At 38.9% G+C, this 26,664-nt stretch overlaps 1 long non-coding RNA gene across 1 annotated transcript; it reads right to left on the bottom strand.

Moving 5' to 3' along the window:
• Positions 1–1,793: 1,793 nt before the first annotated feature.
• LOC103105480 (uncharacterized) lies at positions 1,794–25,062 on the bottom strand. Its single transcript, XR_458027.3, has 3 exons — positions 25,020–25,062; positions 24,575–24,711; positions 1,794–2,425 (listed from the first exon to the last, which is right to left on the bottom strand). It is a non-coding gene; the product is annotated as an uncharacterized LOC103105480 (long non-coding RNA).
• Between the last annotated feature and the right edge of the window lie 1,602 nt (positions 25,063–26,664).

Raw genomic sequence — 26,664 nt, 5'->3', positions numbered from 1 at the left:
CACCACTCACAGGAGAACACTTGCCTAGGAGGATGCTATCAGCAGTGCTGGGGTGTGTATAGGCTTCCCACCATTCCTGCTCCAGTGACTCACTATGGATCTTTCCCTCCTCTCCACACACATAATCTCTCATGGAGGGAGAGAGAGAGTTGTGTTTATTTAGATAAAGATATATTGCTGTATTTGAATTACTAATTATGTCAAATGACTTTTTCCTTAAACAAAACATTCCGCTGGTGAGGCTGGAAACCATTAGTGGGGGGGGGGGGGTAGGGGAGAGGAGGAGGAGGAGAGGGCAGAGAAGATGTGTTTTTCTTTCTCTTTGATTGATGATGGAGTGATAAACTTGGCATAAACACAAACCCTTCTTTTCCTGTGGATAACTGGAGCCCCCTGTGCCAGCCCTACTTTGAAGCAAATTCCACTTGAGCCCATGATCTCCTCCTCCACATGGATGTTTATTAAAAGTCAGCCCAGCACCGACAGATGCTTCCAACACCATCCCCCCTCCACGCTCCTCCCAACACCCAATCCATGCTAGGTTGCAGTGGGGGAGGTGGAAGCTCCTGCCTCTTTATTGCCTTGATAGAGCCTGTATGTTGCAGGATTATTCCAGGGGAGGTAACAAGCTCGATAAGAAGTTTGCCGATGATACTAAATTGGGAGGTGTTGGGATTAAGGATGTCAAGTCCGGGTGATAGAATAGTACAGATAGTCTTAAGGAGCTAAGTAGTTTTGGGAAATGGGGAGAAAACATTTAGGTCACTTTGTGTTTTATGAAGGTCTCTTGCTACCTCCTCTCATCAAGTGCTTAGCACAGTGCCTAGCACATATTAGATATTTAAGAAAATGCTAGTTGACGGATTGCCAGTTGACTGCCTGACTCTTCTCTCTATGACTCTGTCCATTTCTGAAAGTTGAGCTAGATGCCCCGCTGCCATCTTTACAATGATTTTGAAGCCGTTGGCACCAATTTTATTGGGGTGTAGGTTGTGTCTGTATGTATGGGTGTTCCCCTCGACTGTCCATGATGCTTTAACCACAGAAGTCACAAAATAGGCTTATAGTTAGAAGATACCTTAGAAATCATTTAATCTAGACTCTACTCAACTTAGTAAATTAAGAAACTGAGGCCTAGAGAAGTAATCATAGGTTTAGAGTTTGATGGAACCTCTTAGGCCTTTGACCTTTCCTCTAAACTGAAGATTAATCCTTTATACACCATTCTTGACAAGTGATCATTCAACCTTTGACTGAAGACCTCTGGTGATCAAAACCCACTAGGAAAATAATTTCATTTTTGTAGGGCTCTGATTGTTACTAAGTTTTCATTTATGATCCATATCAACTCAGTCAAATGGCTCTGGACTCACACTGGCAATGATAAATCTTGGGAGTCTATCAAACCACCCAGAATTTCTCTTAGGCACACTATCATTTAGCACACTTTAGCACACATAGGCACACTATCATAAAAGGGTGCACAGTTCCATTGCAAGCTCTCAGGCTAACAGGACATTCACTCTCTTCTCTCCCCTCCCCTAAAATGTAAAGGACATAATCCAAGACTATAATAGGCAAGATACCTCCCCTTCTATGTCTCCGATGATGATGCATGTTCCCTAGGGGACATCCTTCAAATTGTGGTGTGGAGTGGACTTTACAACTGCTAAGGAGTCTAGAAACCTTCCCTCTGGTAAATTCCACCTTCCTTTGGAACCTGCATAGTATATATCTAAGAGTACTAATGAAGGTCTTGGTCTGGCTTGCTTCTTTACACTATGGTTCTCTGCTGATTTTTTTCTCTTTTTTTTTCCCTTCCACATGGCACTGGCTTCTTCTTTCCTTCCATAACTCTGTCTGTTAATCACACCTTCTCTCCTACAACATCCCTGTCTGGTCATGACTCCTTTTCTCTCTGTTGTCTCCTCAAGAGGACCATTGTGAATATTGGGGTTCCTTTCCTATTGGAAGGATCTCTCAAGCTTGGACAGTTCTCTCCCTTGAGAAGGCTTTGCTCCTCACTCTTCCTTTGGTGTCTCTCTGACATCAATTTGCTCATGGTTCCCTGGAAGGTAACATATCTTCCTAGGGTGCCATATGGATTCTCAGGCCTATCTCTTTAGACAACTCAGCGCATGTCTGTGTGGAGTCTCTCACCTGATTTCTTAGTATAGCATATGTAAATACTATCTGGTTTCTTGTAAATCTGTTGGGGATCAAGAGAGAGGGGAGTGAAGAACAGAGAGTCCATTGGGACTTTTTGTTATAAGAACACTCACTTACCAAGATCTCTCAATGGCACTGAGACTTCTTGCCAATTCAGTCAATCTGGTGATGTGTCATCATTTTGCTGTTGATATGGTTGATATAGCATTTGGTTGAGTGTATTCTTATCACTTAGACTCATCCTGGGATCCTGATTCTGAAAAAAAAAGACACACAGATCATTTTTCTGTTAGTTTCTATTGTAAAAGGTTTAATGCCAATTTGACGTACTGCTTCTACAGTATCTCTTACATCTGCCTCTTCCTTTTCACTTCTGTGGCTGTCACTGTAGTTCAAGGTCTCATCACTTCTTGTCTGGGTGTTTCAAGTAGCCTCTTTGCTCATCTCCCTCTCCATTTCTCCCTTCAAAAATAATCATCCTCTCACCTGCTTAAAAGTCTTTAGTAGATCCCTATTTATTACTTAGGGTAAGTTTTCTTTTTTCTAGAATTTCTAGAATTTTCTAGAATTTACAAGGCTTGACACGATTTAATTCCTATATACCTTTGCTTTCTTTATTTCATATTATTCCCCTTCACAAGTACTCTATATTCCAGGCTAATTAGACCATCAAAAGTTCCTTAATCTCATTAGGTCTTCTCCTGCCTCAGTGCATTATCAAAGGCCAGCCCCACTGCCTAGAATACATTCTTTTCTCTCCTCTGTCTATTGAAATCCTTCTCCTCATTTAAGACTCACCTTAGATTTCACCTCCTTCAGGAAGTCTTCCCTGATCCCCCCCATTTAAAACTACTCTTTCCACTTCCAGATTTTCCTTGCTGCCTTGCTCAGATATCTCTTATGCCCTGTTCACACTCTACTTTGGACTTATTTGCACACATGTCATATTCTTCAAAATGGATTGTAAGAGCCTTGGAGGTAAAGACTTTAGTCTTTTATCTTTGTCTCCACCACCTAACCCACTTGTCGTCTCAATTTTTCCATTTGTTAAATGGGGATAATACTACTCATACCATCTACCTCTTGATGGTGATCTGATGAAAAGAATTTTACAGTATAAAAAAAAACCTTGTAAGAATGTGCATTGTTATTAATGTTATTTATTTACTCCTCAGAGAAGGCACAAGGCTAATGAAATCATAAACACAAATACTTTGAACTTCAGGGGAAAAATAAAAAAAAAGATCCTCTGTGAATCCAAGGTATTACACATACACACCCACACACACACCTACACACACATGAACTGTCATAAGTATTCAAAGTGTACCCAGTTTCACTTGGAAAGGGTGCCATTAATGTCAGACTTTCATAATTAGCTGATGCACATCAGCCATCCTTGTAGCCTTCCTCTCTATGACTGGTCCGTGGACAAAAATCTCAAGTTCCTCTGGACCAAAAGAGAGGAGGGGGCTGGACTTCTTTTTGTTGCTTTTAAAAATTCCACTGGTGTAATTAAGCCCTTCCTGACATTTCTTCCCCACCTTTTACCCTGGAGCGCCCACTCAAGCACCATTTGATGCTAGGCAAAGCCAGTGAGTCTGTTTCCTTGACCCATTAACAACCTTTACCTTGGCACAAACAGGCTCTGGCATAAGGTCATGTAATGTTGCAAAAAAAAAAAATCCACATGCAAAAAAAAAATCCCTCTTTAGACATCTGTTCTGATGCCTCCGCCAAGAATGGGGTCTGTGTCGTGCCAGCTCAGCAGCCGTTCTCTCAGATTGCAGTCAGGTTGTGTTTGGTGCCAACGTTAATAATGCAGGCTTCCTGCTGAGGGACCTTCTCTGCCAGCTTACTCATTAGGATCTGCTAAAAGTGGCCGGGGCTTAGGTGGTCATTCCTCTTCTCTTCTCCATCCCCCTCTTTATTCCTTCCTGCCTTATCCCTCCCAATGCACACCTATCCTCCATTATGTTTATTTAGTTTTGCTTATTTTTGACAATTTTGCACAATGGGAAAATCCAAATTCCACTCTTGCTCCCTGAGTAGTGCTGGGAAAACACCCGAAAAAGCTCAATCTGCTTCACCCAGGGTGAAAACAAGGCCTGCCAAGTCAGCTTCAGGGGGCACAGACCTGACAGACCTCATTTCACACCTCATCCGTCCTGGGCACACACTGCCCACTCAGCTCAGAGATCCCAGCTGGTGCTGCTGACAGCTCTACCTGGGCACCTCCTCCCCTCAGTCCAGGGGGAGGGATAACATGATGAATCACCAAGGCTGAAAATCCTAGAATCTCAAGACCAAAAGGGGAACTTAGAGGTCATTGGGTCCAATCTCCACCTGAGCAGAAACATCTCTCTATCATCCCTGACAGTGACTCTACAGCTTCTGCTCCAAGATATCACGGATGGGACATTCATGATTTTCTACCTGTTTGACTTTTGGACAACTCTTATTCTAGAGTGGATCAGGAGTCAGAACACCTGGGTTCAGATCTCAACTCTGTTACTAACTTCACTGCCTTAGACAAATTACTATCTTGCTCTGACCCTGTTTCTTCATCTGTAAAATCAGTTGTGCTAGACAGTCTCTAACATCTTCTACATTCCATGAAATTGTGACTGACGTTCCATGAAAGATGAAGGGGCTAGAGGTGGGAGGATGGAAAATTTCCTACAATTCTGAATATGCTTCATTATGCCCTTGGTTTATTTTATTAAACAACAACAACAATAACCTTACCTTTTGTCTTAGTGTTCTTTTGAAGACAGAGGAGCAGGAAGCATTAGGCAATCAGGGTCAAGTGCCCAGGGTCATACAACTAAGAAGTATCTGGGGCCAAATTTGAAACTCCAGACCTGGCCTTCTATCCGCTGTGCTACCTAGCTGTCTCTCCCGCCTCCTCCTTGGTGTATTTTTAAAATAATTGGGTGCTCTGGGAAAGAAGATGCTAGTTTTCCTTATTATAAATCTCAGTTTCTTCTTCTGTCAATTGAAAACCCTGCCATTTTGTGTTCTAAAGTTTATTCTAGTTCTGACAGTAGATATTCTATAGCTTTTTTCCAGTTTTAATGTTCATTTTATTTTTTAAAAATAAATCCTTACCTTTCATCTTGGAATCAATGATTCCAAGGCAGAAGAGTGATAAGGGCCAGGCAATGGAGGTTAAGTGACTTGCCCAGGGTCACAGAGCTAGGAGGTATCTGAGTCCAAAGTTGAACCCAGGACCTTCTGTGTTTCTAGTCCTGGTTCTGAATCCACTGAACCAGCAAGGTGTCCCCTTCATATTCTTTTAAAAGACACTTAGAGGTTTGACATTGAACATTCAAGAATTTCTCTCAATATACTAAGATCCTTTCTGTCTCTAATATTTTATGTTCCAAAGGGCTTTTTAAGAGCCCTCATGTTTGTTCAGAGATCCTTCCTGCATCCAGTTATCCAAGATCACTCTAATATCTAATACCACCCAGACACTGTTTTCTGCCACATGCTTCTGTGGAATACAGACTGGGAAGTGCCAGTCCTATACAGATGAGCTTTTCATACCCAATCATGGCACATCAGTCCTATAATATTGTCATCGGGCAGATTTAAGGATTGCTCCTCAAAAAAGACTCATCCAGGTAGGGGACTTCTAGAGAAGGGCCCCTTGGATGGGCAGAATAGGAGGGTTTCTTTTAGTTGGGAAAGATGAAATTTGAGGAGGGAGTTTTCATAGAAGACTTATGCTCTCTGCATAATTACATTGTATATGGTATATTAATATAGAATACAAAAGCATTTACATATATATCTATATTAAATGAGATAACATTTATAAAGCATAGGGGCTGTTCCATTTTATTTTTGGATCTGCAGCATAGGAGCATTGAAGTGGCAGAGTAGATAGAATACCAGCTTTGGAGTCAGGAAGACCTAAGTTCAAATCCAGACCCAGATAATTACTATCTGTGCAATCCTAGGCAAGTCACTTAATCCTATTTGCCTCAGTTTCCTCATCTGTAAAATGATCTGGAAAAGGAAATGGGTAACCACTCTAGTATCTTTGCCAAGAAAATCCCAAATGGGGTCACAAAGAGTTGGATATGGTTGAAAGTAATGAACAACTACAAAAAAATCCTCAGCATGTAGCAGTGCTCACACTCAGTAAGTGCTTAATGTTATGTATCATCTTCCCCACTTTATATATATTTATATGTGTGTATGAGTGTGCAGATGTGTGTGTGTGTGGCAGATCATTCATAACTGAAGTGATTACTAGTGTAGTTAAGGTACCTTAGACATGTCTTGCTCCACCTTAAGTATAATGGAAAGAGGAGAATAGATGCATAGTTCTGTAGGCTATACTCTGGACCTCCTCGAACATGGCCGAGCTCTTCATCCTGAAGCCTTGCTCCATCTCAGAATTCATACATTAGAAGTACTTTCAGACCTTGGGGTCTCACCCGTAAGTGGTTCCTCTCAGAACCTCCATTTAAGGAGGTCTATCAGGCTGGCTAAATCTCATTTCTCTCTAGGTTTCAACGCAGACTTTCTCTACCATGCCTCTGCCTCCTGCCCCTTTCTTCTTTAGCATCCTTTACATGTTGTTTTCCACTATTGGAAAGTAAATTCTTTGATGTGGTCATGGATTTTTTTACTTGTATTTATGCTTTGCACAATGTCTTGCTCCTGGTAAGTGTTTAATATATGATTGTTGACTGGCTGAATTGAATGCAAGACACATTGAGATAATAATACTTTTTATTTTAAAGTGCATTTATTTGTTTGTTGCAGTAAGAACTTATGAATAAACAAGAGATTGAAAGCATTATGAGATGTAAAATGGATAATTATGATTAAATACATTTTTATTAAATTAAAAATAATGTAGCTGAGACTAGAAGGGATAACAGAAAATTGGGGGGGGGATTTTACAGACAGTTTCTTGCAGAGAGTTGTCATATCTAAAATATATAGAGAACTTTGTCAAGTTTATAAGAATATGAACCATTCCTCAGTCGATAAATAGTGCAAAGACTTTGGATCACCAAAACTATATGAAAAACTCCACTAAAGATAATTATTAATTAGAGAAATGCAAATCAAAAGGACTCTGATATATCATTTCACACCTATCAGATTAGCTAAAATGATAAAATGGAAGAATGACAATGTTGGATCCAATGAATGGACGAAGAATGACAATTGGGCATCAATACACTGTTGGTGGTACTGTGACCTGATTCAACCATTTTGGAGAGCAATATGGAATTATGTCCAAAGAGTTATAAAACAGTATATATCTTTTGATCCAGAAATACCACTATTAGGTTTGTTTCTTAAGGTGATCAGGGAAAAAGAGATGATTAGTTGGAAGGGGTAAGAAAGAGGGAAGTGCCAGGAATGACTCCAAAGTTATGAATCTGGGCAAGTGGGAGGATGGTGATGCTTTCAACAGAAATGCAGAAATTCAGAAGAGGAAGGTGTTTGGGGGGAAAGATAATATATTATATTTTGGACACAATGAGTTTTAGATTCCCAAAGAACATCTAAGTAAAAGTGTCTGTAGGTAACTGATGATGCTGGATTGGAGTTCAGAAGGGAGATTGAACCTAGATGTGAAGATCTAGGAGTCATGTGCATAGACATGATTTTTTTTTCATTCTGGGAGCTAATGAGAGCATGCAGAGAGTGTCTTATGAAAAAAGAAGAGGTCTCAGGAAAGAATTCTATAGTATACCCCCACAGAGGCTGGATCAAAGATGATGATTCAGCAAAGAAGAGTGAAAAAGTCGCCAGATGGGTAGGAGGAGGACCCAGAGAGAGGTGTCAGAAGATTCCAGAGAAGAGAGGTTATTTAGGAGGAGGGGATAGTTAGCACATCAAAAGAACTATAATTGAGAAAAGGCCACCAGATTTGGCAATGAATAGATCATTTGTATCCTTGGAGAGAACAATTTCATTTGAATGATGAAAACATAAACCAGCCTGTGATGGAGCAGGGAGGCAGGAAATGGAAACAGTGGATTTACACAGCTTCCTAAGAGCTTGGCTATAAAAAGGAAGAAGAGAAATAGAAGTTTTGGAGGGGGACAATTCAATCAAGTGAAGATTTTAAAGGGATGCATGAGATATGGATAGGTTTATAAGCAGTGAGAAAAAATCAGTAGATAACGTAAGACTGAAAATTAGAAAAGAGGTGAATTATCAAAGAGCTTCCAAAGGGAATGAAGACCGGGTAGAAAAGGATCAAGGGTACAAATAGTACAAATGTTTGAAAGTAAAGTGGGGAGAATGGGAAGTGATGTTGAAGTGGTTTGGAGTATAAAATTGGAGAGTAGAGGGACTTCTTTGTGGTCTCAGTTTTTTTCAGGACTTTTAGGTGATATCTTCTGGTGAAAGGAAGTGGGGAGGGGACCATGAAAGTGTCTTAAGAAAAAAAGAAAAGTTTTTAATGGATACTGAATGAAATGGTTTAAAGTATTAATTAAGAAAGAATAAAATAATTGGCATGCAGCAGCAAGGAAAACTCAGTTGAGATTTTATAACATGGATTTGTAGGACTTTTAATTGTGTGACTTTCTCCAGAAGTCAACACCATGTGCAGGAGGGGAAAAGGAGGGTGGTAGAACCATTTCAGGACTTGTGTTGGGAAAAGGATGATTCACAACAGGATAACAATAGGAGGAATTGAAGGATAGAGGATTGTGTAAAATTGAATTAATTAACAATAGTCAATATTTTGTAGAAAAAATGGAAAACAGAGAGAGGTGAAATGACAAGTTCATAGGGAGGATAAAGGATAGATTTAGGTGGGATGAAGAAAAAGATGATTAGAAGTTGTAATCAGAGGAATTTTAGAGTAATGGATAGTAGAGTTGGAATATGTATGGGTAATGACATGGTGAAGGAATGATAAAGCATGGATAGGATAGGGTGAAAATTCACAAAATTCCTTAATTTTGGAACTAGTATTATATCCCCTCACTTTAGTGTTCGATATGAGAAAAAAAGGTAATTTCCAAACAAATAGAAGGAAGAGCTACTATTTGTGAGTGAGAATTCTATTACCTTAAGATGTAAGACTATTTGTGGTTAATATACTATAATAAACCATAGAATATCTAGGCAATTACAGTAGGTAGAACAATGCCTTGGAATCAGGAAGACATGAATTTGAATAAATACTGGCTATGTGACCCTGAGCAAGTCACTCAGCCTCTGCCTCAGTTTCTGCAACTATTAAATGGGAACAATGATGGCATCTACCTTCCAGGGTTATTGTGAATATAAAATGAAATAATTTTTGTAAAGTACTTTGCATAGCATTTGGCACAGAGTAGATGATTAATAAATGCTTGCTACTTTCCCCTTTCATGAGAACCATGTTTTATATAAAATTTATTTAATTATGGCTGGGTCATGATAATGTAATAATAACACAATCTAAATTAAATTAATTTACTAATATACCAATCAAACTATCAAGGGAATTTCTTATAGAACTAGACAAAATCACAACATTTATATAAAAAATAAATGTCAAGTCTAAAGAAGAATAATAAATAAAAATAGGAATGAAGAGTGTCTAATAATTCTAGATATATTCTATAAAGCAATAATCATTAGGACAATTTGCTACTGATTACACATTTTCAAAACTAGTGGGTCATAAATAGGCAAGCAATATCCAGAAACAACTGAGCATACTCTTTGATAAACCCAAGAACTTCCCTACAGGATAAGGACTCTAGATTCAACAACAATGATGGAAGAATGAGAACACAGTCCAGTTGAAAATAGGTTTGGCTAAAAACTGTAGCCATATACCAGTTGTTGATCTCTCAGTTCCTATAAATTCAATTTCTATATCTGTATAGATAATTTCCACATTTCTATATCCAACCCTAGTCTCTCCACTGGGCTATGATCATGCATCTCCAACTGTCTTTCAGTCTTCTGTCTTCTTTCCATCTCAAACTCAAAATATCCAAATTAGAATTTTCTTAAATTCTCTTACTACTATTGAGGTTACCACCATCTTCCCAGTCAGATTTTGGTATCATCATTGACTACTTGGTCACATTCTCCTCACATACCTAATCTTTGTCAAATTTTATAATTTTTTAACCTTTACCACATCTACTTTATACATTCCATTCCTTCCACTCATCTAGCCACCACCTTTGTACAGGCCCTCATTATTTCTCACCTAGCTTTCTAATAGGTTTCTCTGTTTAATAAATGTTTGTTGAGTGTCTGAGTGATGTAGCCAAAGAGTTTATTTGAAGTTAAACTTCATGCTCATGCTGCAAGTTATAGGCATCATACTCTGATGGACACAGTCCAGGGTCCTGAATTCAAGAGCCTTGGGATTAGGAATGTGCACCAAGCCACCAAATCTGCTTCTAGCCTGGCCTCCCCTCTGCTTGCATCATTGAGGGGCAAAATCATTGTGGGGAGATGGCCACTTTCCTCATCATGATCAACAACTTCTAGCCAACAATTGTGAAGAGTGGAGGATTACATCCTCTGGAAAGACCTGACCCTTCAGAAGACCAGTCCTATTTCTAACTCAGACATCATACTGATTGAGGAGGCAACTCCCATAGACCAAGGACAGCCATTGCCACCAACTGCCAGCTGGCCATCACCCATAGGAAAGGCAAATCAATCTTATAGAAGCAGCAAAGCAACTTGAGGCAGCATGTGCCAGCTGAGTGAAATTGTTACCTTGACTACCATCTCCCCTCAGACTTTAGTGGAGGCAGCCCAGGATCCTGAACCCAAGAGACCTTGGAATACCAATGCTCCTGCCCAATGTTAAATGGTTCATCATCACAAACTGATATGATTTTATCAATTAAGATGACAGACAGGCACTATCTTTCTTTTTCTTATTTCTATCCTCAGTGCTTACCCTGGGGTCTGGTACATAGTAAGTGCTTAATAAATGTTTATTGAACTGAATTGTATACTTTACTACTAGATCTTAAGGAACATTGGATCTTCCCAGCTGACTTGCTGCAGAACTCCTTGAGAGCAGAGATTGTCTTATTTTCCTATTTTTATACCCAGTGCTTTGCACACAGTAAGCACTCAATAAATCTCATTCATTCCTTCATTCAGAAATGCTGATAATGACACATGTAAAACACAGTAGAATTGCTTGTTGGCTATGGGAAGGGGGTGGGAGGAGGAGAAAGAAAGAACATGATTCATGTAGTCATGGAAAAATATTCCAAATTAATTAATTAAATGAATAAACTTAAATTCTTAAAAAAAGAGAAATGTTGATAAAGTTTCAAGCTCTCTATAATTCTCACAGAGGAAATGAGTTTCTTTAGTGGTATGTGAATTATTTGGGCCAAGCAATAGTTTTGATAAGGTATAATTTTATGATATCAATTGTAACTTATGTACATTTCTACTAACACTAGATTGACATGGAACATCTAACCTTGACTAGATGAAATCATGGAACTGGCTGTCGCATCTTTAGTTAGTTCTATATCAATTAAATTCTAGATTTCATGTCATAAACTTGCATTTTATTACTTTCTTTTGAATTTTTAATTCTGTAGTTTTCATATTTTGATATTACCCCAAAGAAGTGGACAAAAGTTTTAGCTCTTAGAGAGCACACATTAGTGACTCTGAGATATTGTAGGCTTTTGTGGTAGTATAGTCAAGTATTTCAAGAATCATTCAATCCCACAATAAATCCGGGTCTGTCATACCAAAGCATAGAGGAGAATGCAGTTGAAAATGAACAATAAGAGGACAGCTGGGTAGCTCAGTGGATTGAGAGCCAGGCCTAGAGATGGAAGGTCCTAGGTTCAAATCTTGCCTCAGACACTTCCTACCTGTGTGACCCTGGGCAAGCCATTTTACCCCCCTTGCCTAGTCCTTACCACTCTTCTGTCTTGGAACCAATACACAGTATTAATTCTAAGAGAGAAGGTACGGGTTTTAAAAAAAAAGAAAATGAACAATAATTCCCAGAAATCACACACTATTGCTAAGGAAGAGCTTAATTAATTCTTATCAAACAATTGAAGACCTTCAGAGGGATTTGGGAACTAGAAGAATTGAAGTTGAAAGAACAATGAGAAGACCAGTAAAAAAATAATTGTTAACTTTGGCTGTGAAGAGGAAAACTGTTTGTCTTAGAAAAAACTATACAAAGAATGGACTAATGAAAACAGGAAAAATTCTTTCTCCAAAAAAAGTCACAGTTTTGGTTAAGACTATACCAATATCATTGTTAGAAGAATAATAGAACATAATCCTATAGGATCTGGACATCTTTATCACACTGTGAAAAAGTGCCCTAACCATTTATTAAGAGGAGAATTTGACTTAGAAATCTTATCTCCATTAAGGGAATAATGAAGTCTGATAAATGTATTTATGTATAAAAAGCAATATTATGCCAAGATTATGGAAATTTCCAAATAGAGATGGAATACTATAGTATGATTTTATATCATGCCATATGTCATAAAAAATTAAGAAATTTATCTAAGAGATAGAGATAAACATGTTTCAGTGGCCTGGGAACTTGGCTAATTTAAACCCTATTAAAAATCTGTGAGCTGTAATCAAGGCCAGACTTGAAAACCTGGACTCTTTGTTGAAGGTATATTTGATATCTAAAGTGATAAAAGTGTTTTTTTTTATTATAGAATTTGTTAGTTGAAAACTTTTGAATTCAGTTCAAAATCATGTAAAATAAGTGGCTATAGCAAAAGGAAGACATTGCATATGAAAAGTTTACTAAGATACAAAAATTTGTATATGTTAATAAATTTAATCCTTTAGGCCCAAGTAAGCCACATGTCATTGTATCCTTCAGTTTTGCCTCTCTCTATGGGTCAGCAGTAACTTGCTGCCTAAGGGCTATGGGATATTGTGCATTTATCCAATCAGAAGTAAGTTTTCAAGTACCAAATCAGGCCAATCTTTCCTATTTCCTGAATTGGCTAAGTTTCTGGAACCTTAGTTATGAGGTCTTGTCTTAATGGAATCATCTCTCCATAGATGCTTGATTACATCGATTTTTGATTTTGGGCAGCTGGAATCCTACAGTCATGCTATGAGGGGTCAGATGATCTGGATCTGGCTGATAAACTCTGGGATTTTGCTGTGAATTGCTCAGATGATGTAGGTTCAAGTGAATGAGAAAGATCCATCTAGCACTCGCTCAGTCGTCTTCTGAGGAAAATCTAATGAGCAGCTTCAGTGTGCTTTATTGCTATATTAATATCTTTTGCATTTGATAGACTCTCTGGAGGGAGAAATAAAAAGGTCTCCTATATTTGATCCTCATATCACACACTGAGTTCCTCTGAGTAAGAGGATCCTATTGCTTGTATTTGGGGAAAGCTAGATGCAAAGCTGTAGCCAAATTACATTTCAGATATTTTCCTGAGAAATCCATGTAGAGGCAAATCTAGTTAAAGATAAAAAAAAAACCCTTCTGTGAGACCCACTGGCTCCCTGTGAGCCCAGAGTCCCGGAGTAGTGCTCAGAGCTTATGGGTGATAACATTTCTTTGCTTTCATGTTTTATATCCTTTCTCCCTAACCTTCAATTGATTGTCAGCTCCTTAAGGGAAGGACAGTGATCATTTTTCAACTTCATATCCCAAGAGCCTAACCTCATGCTTCACACATAAAAGGATTTTTTGAAAAAGTGTTAAATATGCAAAGGATGAGATTCATTCTTTTTCTGTTCTGGAACTCTTGGTGAGGGGAAACCCTCCATGTAGTCTAGCTACTCCGATTCTTGCTGTTTGAGAGTCTTTCTGGTGCCCAGCTTCATCTAGCTAATGTGTGACAAAGGCAGACCTCAAAATGTGGTCTTCCTGTCTTGAGAAGGCCAATGATCCTTCTGCTTCATCGTAATGCCTTTTATGAGTATCCAGTTAGGGTAGAAATTACTTCACATTACAGTAGCTCCTGTTTCTCTGGTACTTCAAGGTTTGCAGAGTACTCCCATCACAATGACACTCTAGGTTGGCCATTCATTACCTGTTTCACTTAGGAACTGTGATGTGAACTCACTAGCCCCAAATCTGTTGCCACACTGTGTCCGGATTGGAGCTGGGAATCAAATGTAGGTTGGCTGATTTAACATCTAGAGTTGCCTTAGTGAGAAGGCCCCCTGAGCAGAATGGGTGTTGTTCAGGGCAGCTGAGGGTTCTATTCTTTTCATTCCAGGAATGATTCTTGGCAAGAGTGAGCTTTCAGGAATTATTTAAATGATAAGAGAGACATAGTTTCATGAGCTTTGGGGAGTCATTAAGATACTTCCTTTGGAAGTGTAACTTCTTTCCAGGAGAAGCCCTAAACTACTTGAGCTCTCCTCCTCTCACCTTTCCTCAGGGATGATTTTAGCAAGATAACATCATTTATTTTTTACCCCCAAAGCACATTCCTCTGCCAGTTACAGAAACTGAGATCATGTAATGAACTGCAATGGAAAGATTAAATACCGTGCAAATTGTCTCAATATCTTTGATCAGGTTCTTATTTTGCAGCTCGGAATTCCTGGATAATCAGTTATCATCACCACTCTCCCTTATTTAAACAAGAGTCCTTTGCAGATAACAGACTGTGATAGCAGACAACGAATAAGTCCTGTGTGCGTATATCCCACATGCAGGGGGAAGCCTAAATGTGATGGGCAACTGGCATGGAAAGGGGGATTCTAATTCTCAGACTTTTTAGGTTTGCTCTCCCCAACAAGGAATGGATCATCACAGACTGGCTTCCCTTGTAGTTACACTTGCCCTTCTTTTCAAGTGCAGAATTAGGATTCTTTTAAACCAGCTGCTTGTGGAGGCTAGGTATTATATAAAACACAGGGAAATGCTGCTCTTTTACCAGGCCATTTGATGGGAGAAAATCATGTAGCACCTGGGAAGAGGGACTAGTTTGGACTGCAGTGCCTCGTACTTGTAGTAAACGTTGTTTGAGGTAGCTAGGTGGTTCAGTGGATAGGGACCAGACCTGGAGATGGGAAATCTTGGGGTTCAAATCTGGACTCAGCTATTATGACCCTGGGCAAGTCACTGAACCCCTATTGCCTAGCTCTTACCATTCTTCTGTGTTGAAACTGATACTCAGTATTGATTCTAAGACAGAAGCAAAGGGTTTAAAAAAAGAAAACACATACTTTTTGATTGATTAACTCCTAGGTTTTAGAGCTGTAAGAGAACTAATTCATTTCCTTCATTTTTACAGAAAGGAAACTAAGTCTCAGAGAAGGAAAATAACTTTCTTTAAGTCATGCAGACCTTGAATTGGTTTTGAAACTCAGGCAGGATCACAAATTCATTGTTTACAACTGGAAGATAACTTGATAGCCAACTAGTCCAACATCTTTTTTTTTTTTTAAACAGGTGAGGAAATTGAGGCCCAGAGATGTCTTTGATCTCAAAGATGACAAAAATGAAGAGAGATAGTAAGTGGGACTTACTGGACTACAACTCTATTCCTTTGACCAAGTTCAATGATTTTTCCATAATAGAAAGTCAGAGAATTCTTTTGACTATATCTAATGCTCTTTTTGCCTGCATTTTGGATTGTTCCAGGGTCACCTCTCAAAAGTAATGAAGAAAAAAACCTTTGTTTTACCTTTTTAAGAAAAGAAGTAAAGTCATTTACTTTGTAAACAATGAAAGCTGATTGAGTTTGTGCCGTCTAGGGCAGAAAGAACCACTGGAGCTCAGTGGTAACTAAGAAATGCTGAGCTGGCACCGGGACCGATTTAGAAACTCATTCTCTATCTGTTTGTGATAATTCAGGCCTGGCTTTTAACCAGGGACTTCTCCTAACAAGACTTGCTCCAGACACTCACCACCTCCCTTCCCTAACTCACCCAGCACAGATAGGCTGGGAATCAAGAGTTTGTTTACATAGTCTTTATTGGGTTCTTTATATGTATCTCTATATCTTGCTGAATATTTCATTTCCATTGTTAGGAGCACTCTTTTCAGAGATTGGTTAGCATTCAAGCAGAGAACTATTCTAGAGAATTGAGGTAGGGTGGAGGTAGGGTGAGAGTATTGTTAAGACCACACAGAATTGGCATTTTATCAAATGATACCAGTTTGAAAGACTCCAATAGACTTCCCACTTAGTCCAGTTGAGTGACCCATTAGGAGGAAACCCACTAATATGAAAGACAGTCTGTCGGTGGGCTCTGGGCAGACAGCATTCATGACAGCTGGTGAGAAGGGTGTGACAAGCAAAGCTCTTCTCCTTCTATCTTTCCCATCCCAACACCTTATACTTGTCTCCTTTTCTGTCAGACTATCATCATAAGATTAGAGGTTTAGGGCTCTAAGGGACCTTAAAGGTAAGGTGGCTCCTTGGATTGATAGATCACTGGGATAGCAATCAGGAAGACTGATCTTCCTAAATTTAAATCTGGCCTCCAACACTTACTACCTGTGTGACCCTGGGAAAGTCACTTAACCTTTTTACCTTACTTCCTCCTCCATAAAATGAGCTTGAGAAGAAAATGACAAACCCACTCTTTGCCATGAAATTCCCAAATGGGATACAAAGAGTCAGACATGAATGAACAACAACAAACATTAGTTCAGTCCCATTATTTGACAGATGAGGACAGTGACCACTGTATAGGCAAAGTGACTACTTCTCCATTTAAGTTCATGGCTCTACCATCCTTCCAGACCTCCAAGCTTCTAAATTTAGAGTCATCCTTGAGTCTTTTGTCTCTCAGCCTGAACAGGTTACAATTGCTAAATCTAGACCTCAAAAGACCTCTACTAATACTCTTGTATCTAGTTCTCTTCTACTCCTCCAATGACTTCCCCGTCCTCTGGTTTAGGTCCTCCCCTCTTTTTTCCTTGACTATGGTAAGTCTCCTACTCTTTTTCCTTCTACTCTATCCTATCTTTAATTCCTCCTCCACAGCCTAGCCAATTAATGTCCTGAATACATCATTACCATCATGTCACTCTTCTACTAAAAAAAAAACAACCACCAAACAAAAACAAAAACATAACAAACCAAACACTTTTATTGGCACTCTATTGCTTTCAAAATTAAGCATAAGCTCTTGGCTTTAGCATTTAAGTGCTTCCAAAGTCTGACTCCAATCTGTTTGTCAAACTTGTCAAATATGCTGTTATTCCACTGCTCTTTTCTAATCCTGCCCTCTTCCATCTCCCTTACTTGGATCATATCATTCTCTCTTCTCCTCTTCCTTTTCTATCTCCATTTATTCTGAAGTCCCTTTTTGATTCAAGACCAACTCAGATGCCACCTCCTTTATAAAGATTTACCTGACCTTTCCTTCCCCAGGTGTAAGTCATTTTTCTTCCTTAAATTTTCATAAAGCTTTAACAGTTATTCCGTATTTCTGATATCAAACCTCTATTTGGACTTAATTAGGGGTGATATTCAGCTCATGCCTCTCTCCAGCACATGTTTTACTAACAGATCAGGCAGTAACTTGGAATTAAACAGTAGTGCTTAATTAAGATAGGATAACAAAGTAAATAAAGCAGAGGAATTATTTATCATCAGCATACATATTCTTGTTCAGTTGTATTTGACTCTGTGATCCTATCTAGGTTTTGCTTATCAAAGATACTGAATGCTTTGTCATTTCTTTTTCTAGTTCATTTTACATATGAGGAAACTGAGGCAAGCAGGGTTAAGTGATTTGCCCAGGATCACACAGCTAGTAAGTGTCTGAGGCTAGATTTTAACTCAGGGAGATGTGTGTTCCTGATTGCAGGCCTGGCACTTTATCCACTGCACCATTTAGGTACCAAATATACTCTTATGGGTATGCTTTCTTAGATGCATGAATAGAGTTGTGGCTCCTGAAACTTTGTACCAGTAAACTACATTTAGGCTAAGACATAGGGGAGTGATTTGACCTATGATTTCACTGGCATAGGAAACTCCCAGATGAGAGAATTCCCTTTGCCAATGCAGTCTGACACTTTTTCTCCACAGTTCTTCAGACTTCCATATACTCAAATCCTACTGGAAATGTACAAGCTTCCCTGGACAACTCACATCCCAAATTCAAGAAGAGTTTTGGTCTCAGTGAAATCCTCGGCGCCATCTGCTTGATATCATGTCTTGAAAAGTACTCCCTATTTGAATGCCTATGTCTCTGCTTCCCATAGCAGCTTGGTCTTGTCTAGGGATCCCACTTCTTCTGGGCTCTGCCCCCAAGGCATGTCCATTGAGACTGAGAAACTCACAGCTTAGATGACATACAGTTCTATAGTGCCACTTGAGATGTTGCTCTCTGTGGATGCTTACTGCCCTTCTTTGCCACTGTTCTAACTTTTTAGATTGCGTCCACTGAGATTGCCCTGATTTTACTGTGGTCACCCCTAGTCCTGCCTCTGATGCACATGTATACATGTGTAGGCATACACATAAAAATATGTATGTATACTGTGAAGATTGGATTTAGCTATCTCCTGATTGTAACAATGAATGTACTTAGCTCTTCCTTTATAGTGAAGCTAGAATTGTAATCCACAATCTATATTTAGATTTTAATCTACAAAAAGGTGATAACTCAGTATTTTAAGTACACCTACCCATTTTAACCACAAAAAGGTGTTAAATAACTACAAAAAGTGAACTTACCAAAAAAGGTGTTAAGTAACGCCAAAAGATATAATCTAACCAAAGAAGGTGAGAACTGAAGAGTGGATAGTCCTGGAGAAAAGTGTCTGCTATGATTGGTAGACATGAAATTTAGGGGACACAAGAGAAAAAAATTCTTTAAAAAGAGGACGAAAGGCCAGAAGAGGAGATATATTCGATTCAAGTTTTGAGTTGGATGAAGGATCTCTGAGTCAGAGATGGACTCGGAGGAGCAACTGGAGACAGACACTTGAGGAGCCACCAGAAGACAGACACTCAGACTTCTTTTCATTAAGACAGTTATCCTTGGTGAGTGAAAGGCTGACTTAGTGACCCCTCCTTTCTGGAGGCGTGAAGCCTCCAGGAAAAGGCCCATCATATTGAGACTCTCTTCCTCTGGCAGGGGCTTAGAAATTTCTAATTGGCTTAGAGGAAGCCAGAGTTTTCTCTCTTTCTCTCTCCTTAATATCTTCCCTCTATTGTAAATAAACTACCATAAATTCATTTTACTTTAGTAATTCATTTGAAATTCAGAAATTTAAATCCCTGGCGACCACATATTATATATTCAGAGTCCAACCACAGTTAAATTTAACAATACGCACATTATATATATATATATGTATATATATACGTATATATATATACATATATATATATACACAGACATATATTCATACACATATACATATAATAGGTACAAATCAGACTGTCCAAGCCATATGACTTGGACTGATCAACACATATTTATCTCTCTTCTCATAGAGTCCAACAGTATCTATGGAGTGTGAATCTTAAAAACTGCTCAGACTGTACCTTAGAAGATTTGCTTAAGTTTTTCCCCTATTGTAACAATGGAGGTACTTGATCAGGAATGTATTGAGAACTTTTAAAATTACTCCACCCTACTCAGACAGTGCCTTAGGGCTTATATATATATATATATATATATATATATATTATATATTTATACATTATATAAAGTTGAAAACTCTTAATTAAACAATGAAAAGTCCCTAACTCATATCTTATAGTAAAACTAGAAGCTTAAACTAGGTCTATTTTTAGATCTAATACAAAAAGATGCTAAGTACCTATAAAGGTTAAATGAGTACCTAAAAGGTCAAGCAACTTACAAAAGGCAAGCTTAACAGAAGAGGTGTGAAGTACTCAGAGGATTTAATCTAACCAGAGAAGGTGAGAACAAAAGAAGATGAGAACTAAGAATGGGCAGTCATGGGAAAAAGCATCCACTGTGATTGGTAGATGTGAAAATTTAGGGGAGGTGACATAAGAGAAAATTTCTTTAAAAGGAGAAGGCAGTTCAGGTAATGGAGTTAGTTGGAGTTTGGAGTTGTAGTGAGGGGCAATTGAATTCAGTTACAATTTGAATTCAGTTTGGTTTGGAAGTCAGTTAGTTGGAGTTCAGATTGAAAGAACCCAGCTTGGAGATGATCTTGTGGTGAGTGATAAAGACTGACTCATTCTCCCTTAGTCTCAGGCCTAGGCCATTTTGGCCTAGCCCCCTTTTCTACTGCTTGGCTATTCTCTCTCTCTCTCTCTCTCTCTCTCTCTCTCTCTCTCTCTCTCTCTCTCTCTCTCTCTCTCTCTCTCTCTCTCTCTCTCTCTCTCCTTCCCTTAATTCCTTCATTTATATTAATTAAAATCTTCATAAATCCCAGCTGACTTGGGTATTTTCATATTTGGGAATTTCCCATGGCAACCACTTATTTTTAGATTTTTTTTTAAGTCAAAACACTAAAAATTATCTTTACCAGTGTGACCAAAACCTTTAGAGTTTGGCATTTATAGGTTTTAACATTTACAGTTTTGGCAACCACGTTTTGGCGGTTACAGTAGGCAGCTATAAGCCTTCTTTGACTTGTCCCACATCTACGGAAGTTCCTCAAGCCCAATTCCTAGCTAAGGTAGGATGACTAAATTCCACTCACTTCTATCCTGTTCAAATATAAATAGGTAGCATTCTTTCCAATGTGGTTAGCATTCTCTTGAAAATGAGAACAAACACATTTCTTTCCATTGTTCTTTAAAGTCTCATTGATCCCTTCTTCTAGAAATCAGAGCTGTGTCAATTATCTTGAAGTTCCAGTATTTATTATATGCTTCAGATAGCAGGCAGCAACCATTTATTAAGGACCTACTATGTGCCACACATTGTGCTGAGTAATGGGTACAAAAATGGGGGAGGAGAAACATGTAGGGAAAAAGGAAAAGAATCTGTTTTCCAAAATATCTATAGCAGCTCTCTTTGTACTGGCAAAAAATTGGAAATTGAGGGGATACTCATCAATTGGGTAGTGGTTAAACAAATTGGGATATATGATTGTGATAGAATATTACTGTGTCATAAGAAGTGATAAGCAGGCTGATTGAAAAAAAAAACTCGGGGAGGCAGCTGGGTAGCTCAATGTATTGAGCCACACTTCTGTGTGGCCCTGGGCAAGTCACTTAATCCCTATAGCCTAGCCCTTACCACTTTTCTGCCTTGGAACCAATATACAGTATTGATTCTAAGGTAGAAAATAAGTGTTATTTAAAAAAAGAAAAAAAAACTTTGAAAGAACTAAATAGGATAATGAACAATGAAATGAGTAGAACCAAGAGAATATTATACACAGCCACTGGATGAATAAATGGTGACATTTACCTACAGAGTGGGTATGGAAAGGTGAAAACTTGAAAGATTTAATTTTTACAAACATGTCAGTCTCCTGGACAATATCTTCTGCAATGTGGGGAGGCTGGGGAGGAACTGAAACATTTGTAGACAGGATTTATTAAGTGGGTATAAAGAAAAATAAGCTAAAGTTATGAGATGTGTAATTCATTTATGTGCAAGTTTACTTTTCTTTCAATATGGAAATGCTTATTTTATTTGGTTTTAAAAATTTTGGAGTAAAAAAAAAGTTTCTAGACCCATCCAACAAAACAAAAAACAAAACCAAAAACAAAAAGTCTCTGCCTTCAAGAGGTTATCATTCAGATTAGATTTAGATCAACACCTCACACCCTATACCAAGATAAGCTCAGAATGGGTGAATGACTTGAATATAATGAAGGAAACTATAAGTAAATCAGGTGAATACAGAATAGTATACATGTCAGATCTTTGGGAAAGATTTCAAGACCAAGCAAGAGTTAGAAAAAATTACAAAATGTAAAATAAATAATTATGATTACATTAAATAAAAAGCTGCATTTTCATACATCTGAAAAATTGTGCTATATTAATGTGAGGCATGAGCCTTGGCCTTTCCTCCTGCGGACCCCCACCTCTGACCTGGGATTTCTTCTGGTACAGGTAAAGGGGTCTGTCTCCATAAAGTACTCCTACTGTGGGATGGCTTTAATTTCTGAATTAGTTTGCTGTTTTTATTGATAGAGCCAAGAGCTATGATCAAATCTCTCAACCAATCGCATGCTATTATTTCATTGACTCAGTTAGAGAAGAGCTCAAATCTGATGAAAAGATCAGGGTACAGATGAATCTTGTCATCTTATTGGCCCATTGAAACCTGATCATGTGTGAGTGTGTTGTGGGATTTTGCGGAAATTCTTTAATACTTAATTTGCACGTTGCACTTACATTCTGGTCTTCTGATGGGCTGACTGGTTCTGTTATTGCCCTCACTGAGAGAGGTATGGGACCCCATCCATTTCAGAAGGGCAAATAATAGAAGAGTCATCCGCTTCAAGGCTATTTGTGCAAAGGGAGGAGAATTAGAGGAGAGCATCTTGCATGTTGGAAAGATCTACCTTCCCTTTCCCCACTCCCTCAGTGACAGTTATGGCGGCACATAGACAAAAGTTGCACCAGAAGAGAAGGCATGGATGGATTACATTTTGCACTGTTGGAGGGAGTACCCTCATCTATACAGAGTGTAAACTCTTTGAGGGCAAGAACTATTTCACTTTTTTGTCTGTTTCCCTAGCATCTAGCACATAGTGATTAATAAATGATTGGGGGGAGCAGCTGGGTGGCTCAGTGAATGAAGAGTCAGGTCTAGAGATGGGAGGTCCTGGGTTCAAATTTGACCTCAGAAACTCCCTACCTGTGTGACCCTAGGCAAGTCACTTAATCTCCATTGCCTAGCTCTTACCACTCTTCTGCCTTGGAACCAATATACAATATTGATTCTAAGATGGAAGGTAAGGGTTTTAGAAAAATAAATGATTACTGATTGATTAAATAATCAATGAGATAAAAATCTATCAAAGTATGGAAGAAATAATTGCTGTTTCTTTGTTCTTTTCAAACTTTTCTTCTTTTACTACTTTTACTACTTTACTTTGGTTTTTACTTTTTTACTTTTACTTCGATTACTAGATATCTTTGGGGTTATTTGTGTTTTGAATTTCATTTGTATCAGAAAATGATTTGAATGCATCTTAGAAGGTTTTAGATCTAAACCTATTCTTTCTCATCCTCTCCTTATTCAGTGGTAATATCTGGATGTGGACTCGGAGGACTTGGGTTCAAATCTTGATTCTGCCACTTACTAGCTATACTTTTTTAGCTAACTTCATTTCAACAAATTGCTATTGTTCAGTGTTTTTCAATTGTGTCCAACTCTTCTTAACCCCATTTGAGGATTTTTTTTTTTGCAAAGGTACTGGAGTGGTTTGCCATTTTCTTTACCAGCTCATTTTACAGATGAGGAAACTGAGGCAAACAAATTTAAACGAATTAGCCAGGGTCACACAGCTAGCTAGTAAGTGTCTGAGGTCAGATTTGAACTCTGAAAAATGAGTCTTCTTAACCTAAAACTGAAAATTCTATCCATTGAGACACCCTGTTATATGCAAAAGACTATGCTGGGTACTAGAAAGAGAAAAGTGAAGGTGGTCTCCATGTCTTCCCATAAGGTCCTTTGCAACTCTCAACCTTTGATTCTAAGTTTAGGTAAGACATACCTAGCTTTTGTCTTTATGGGAATTAACTGCCACTCTACCTCTTGGGGCCTAGGCTGCCTTGTATTTAAAAGCGAGGTCTAGACTAGTTCATCCCCACAGACCATTACAGCTCCAATATTCTGTCATTTTATCCCATTCTTGTCATTTCAGTCTTGCTTAGCCCTTGTCAGAGAGCACAGAAAACCTAGGAAACACGTTTCTGAACCCTGACCTCTGTGGGGGGAAAGCCAGGCCCCAGGAAAACCCCTCTCTGATGCTGCAGCAAAAGTTAGCATAAGAGTGAGAATTTCAGAGCAGGGACCCAGAACTGACCAAGAATCTCCCTTCAACATCCAATAAGTGGCCATAAGGCCTTTGCTTGAAGATCATCATTGAGAAAGGACCTGCTTCCTCTCATGGTAGTTCATCCTACATTTGGATTGGTCTAATTTTTAGAAATTCTCCCTTCTATGCAGTGACAATCTGCCTCTTTTTTCTTCTCCGCCTTCCTTTTAGTTCTGCTCTTTGGGACTGAGACATTCTAATCCACCTCACATATATTCTGTTGGAAGGGACCTGCGAGGGGATCTGATCCAACTCCCACATTTTTATAGGGGAAAAAAACTGAGCTGACTTGCCCAAGGTCACTGAGCAGCTTGCGAACGTTCTGGGGAGGAGGGGCAGGGTCCCACTTTGGTCTTAAAGGTCAAATCTGTCAGGTGAGAGCTATCTTCAGAGGAAAGCTGATAATAAAATGAAGAAAATAGGAGTCTAAAGATAGAGCCGAGCTAAGGCAATTGCTCCCTCCCCCTCTATGCCAATTAAGCTCCGTCTTTATCCACCTGTACCTGGTGTCTCTCTGGGCAGCAGGGAAGTTCAATGTATTAATCACACATGGATGGGCTCAGTTCCCCTGGATGGTGGGAAGCATCTGATATATGAACCAGCCAGAGGCAAGGAGGAGAGGGGGTCTGCAGGAGCCAGGCTGGGAGGGAAGAAAAGAAAAGAAGCTGCCTGAATCAGGCCCCAAATGCAGGGGAGGGGGCATGGAGAAGGAGGCTGCATAAGCCAGGCTCCAGAGCATATGGGTGGCCATGTACTCGAGGACTCCATCCATATGCTCTATCTCAGGGCCCATATGCTTCCTGTATTTTTCTTCCTGCATCCCTCCCCACTCCCTCTTTGCCACATTAGTCTAAGGCGTGATCATGGGCAGGACAGGTAGCTGGCTACCCCTGTGTGCCTAGAAGGTTAGGCAGGAAGAATCTCCTTCCTCCAGCTTTTATCCCTCACCTGCCTGCCCCTGCATCCCACATTCCAGACACAATCACTCTTGGGGGGCAAGGCCTAGACAGGCAGCTGCCAAATGTGTCATCCATCCCACAGAGGGGCTTGTGAAGTCATTATCAGCCATTAACATCTGGCCTGGGATTAGTTTCACAGTCATATAGTCTGAGGGGAAGGGGACACAGGATAAGCAAGTTTTGAGGACAGTAAAAGGAGGGGCTACCTTGAGATAGCTTATATATATGTATATAGGTAGGAAGTCCTAATCAGCCAAAGGTCAGGGTTGGAAAGAAGCTTAGAGATGATCTATTCCAACCTTCCATTCAATGCAAAAAAGTCCTTTCTAATATTCTGAATTCTAATATTCCATTCTAATATTCCTGACAGATGGTTATCTTGATATGCTTGAACACTTCCAGTAGTGGGGAACTCAGCATTTAAAAAAAAATTTTTAGACAGCTCTAATCATTAGGAAGGGCAGAGCTGAGCAAGTCACTTAACCTTGTTTGCCTCAGTTTCTCCTCTATAAAATGAGCTGGAGAAGGAAATGGCAAGCAACTCTAGTATCTTAGTGAAAAAAAAAGCAAACCAACTGGAATTACAAAGAATTAAACATAACTGGAAAATGACTGAGCAATAACTAACATTAGTAAAGCCTTTCTATTATTGAGATAGAATCCATCTTCCAATAATTCCCACCTAATGGTGGTTATTCCATTAACAGAAACATAGAATTAGATCTGCCTCTCTTCCCCATGAGAAACTTTCAAATATTTGAAAACTATTACCATGACCTCTTCTTACATCTTCCCCAAGCTAAATGTCTCCAGATTTCCAAGTGTTCCTCATGGCATGTGGTTTTTAATCCCTCCACCATTCTGACCATACGGTGTCCCAAATGGAACACCGTACCAAAGCTGTAATCTAACTGATGCCAAAGGCAGTGAGACTCTTACCTCCTTTATCCTAGACACTGAAACATCTAGGATCCTAGAAGGGACATTCAAATAAAATTAATCTACCTCCACTATTTTACATATAGAGCAATTGAGACCCAGAGAGGCTAAGTGACATTTTGAAGGTGACACATAGCTAGGGACAGAGCCAGGACCACAACCTTGATCTCTTAATTCTATGACCACATTTTTTTTATAGTATGTCTTGTTTACCTGACATGAGGGCTTGAGGCCAGTTGAAATTCCTTGGTCTTTTAAAAATGATCTATTACTTAGTCTGGTATTTCCAACCTGTATTTGTACAAATGACTTTGAAAAAAATATCAAACTATAAGACTTTTAAATTATTTCCTTCTATATTTCATCTTGTTAGATTTCTTTTAGTCTTGTCTATCTAGATATTTGAATTTTTTTATCCACTAAATTACCCATATTTGGTTCATTAGCCAGCTTTTTTCTTCCTATTTATTTTATTAAGAAATTTATTAAATATGCATTATACATCTTCACTCAAGTTATTATTAAAAACGTTCAGTCTGATTTGGTTACGTGGAAAGAGTCCTGTGGCCTTCCACTAGAGACATCATTCTAAATTGATATTGAACTATCAATAAAGATTACTTTGCTTCAACTGTCTACCAATACATATAACTATACATTACTATTTCACAAGGATATCATAAAAGACCATGAAA

Source organism: Monodelphis domestica, chromosome 1, assembly GCF_027887165.1.
Source record: "Monodelphis domestica isolate mMonDom1 chromosome 1, mMonDom1.pri, whole genome shotgun sequence".
NCBI classification, from domain to species: domain Eukaryota; kingdom Metazoa; phylum Chordata; class Mammalia; order Didelphimorphia; family Didelphidae; genus Monodelphis; species Monodelphis domestica.
The sequence above is the reverse complement of the archived record's forward strand: the minus strand, read 5'-3'. Positions and strand labels throughout refer to the sequence as shown.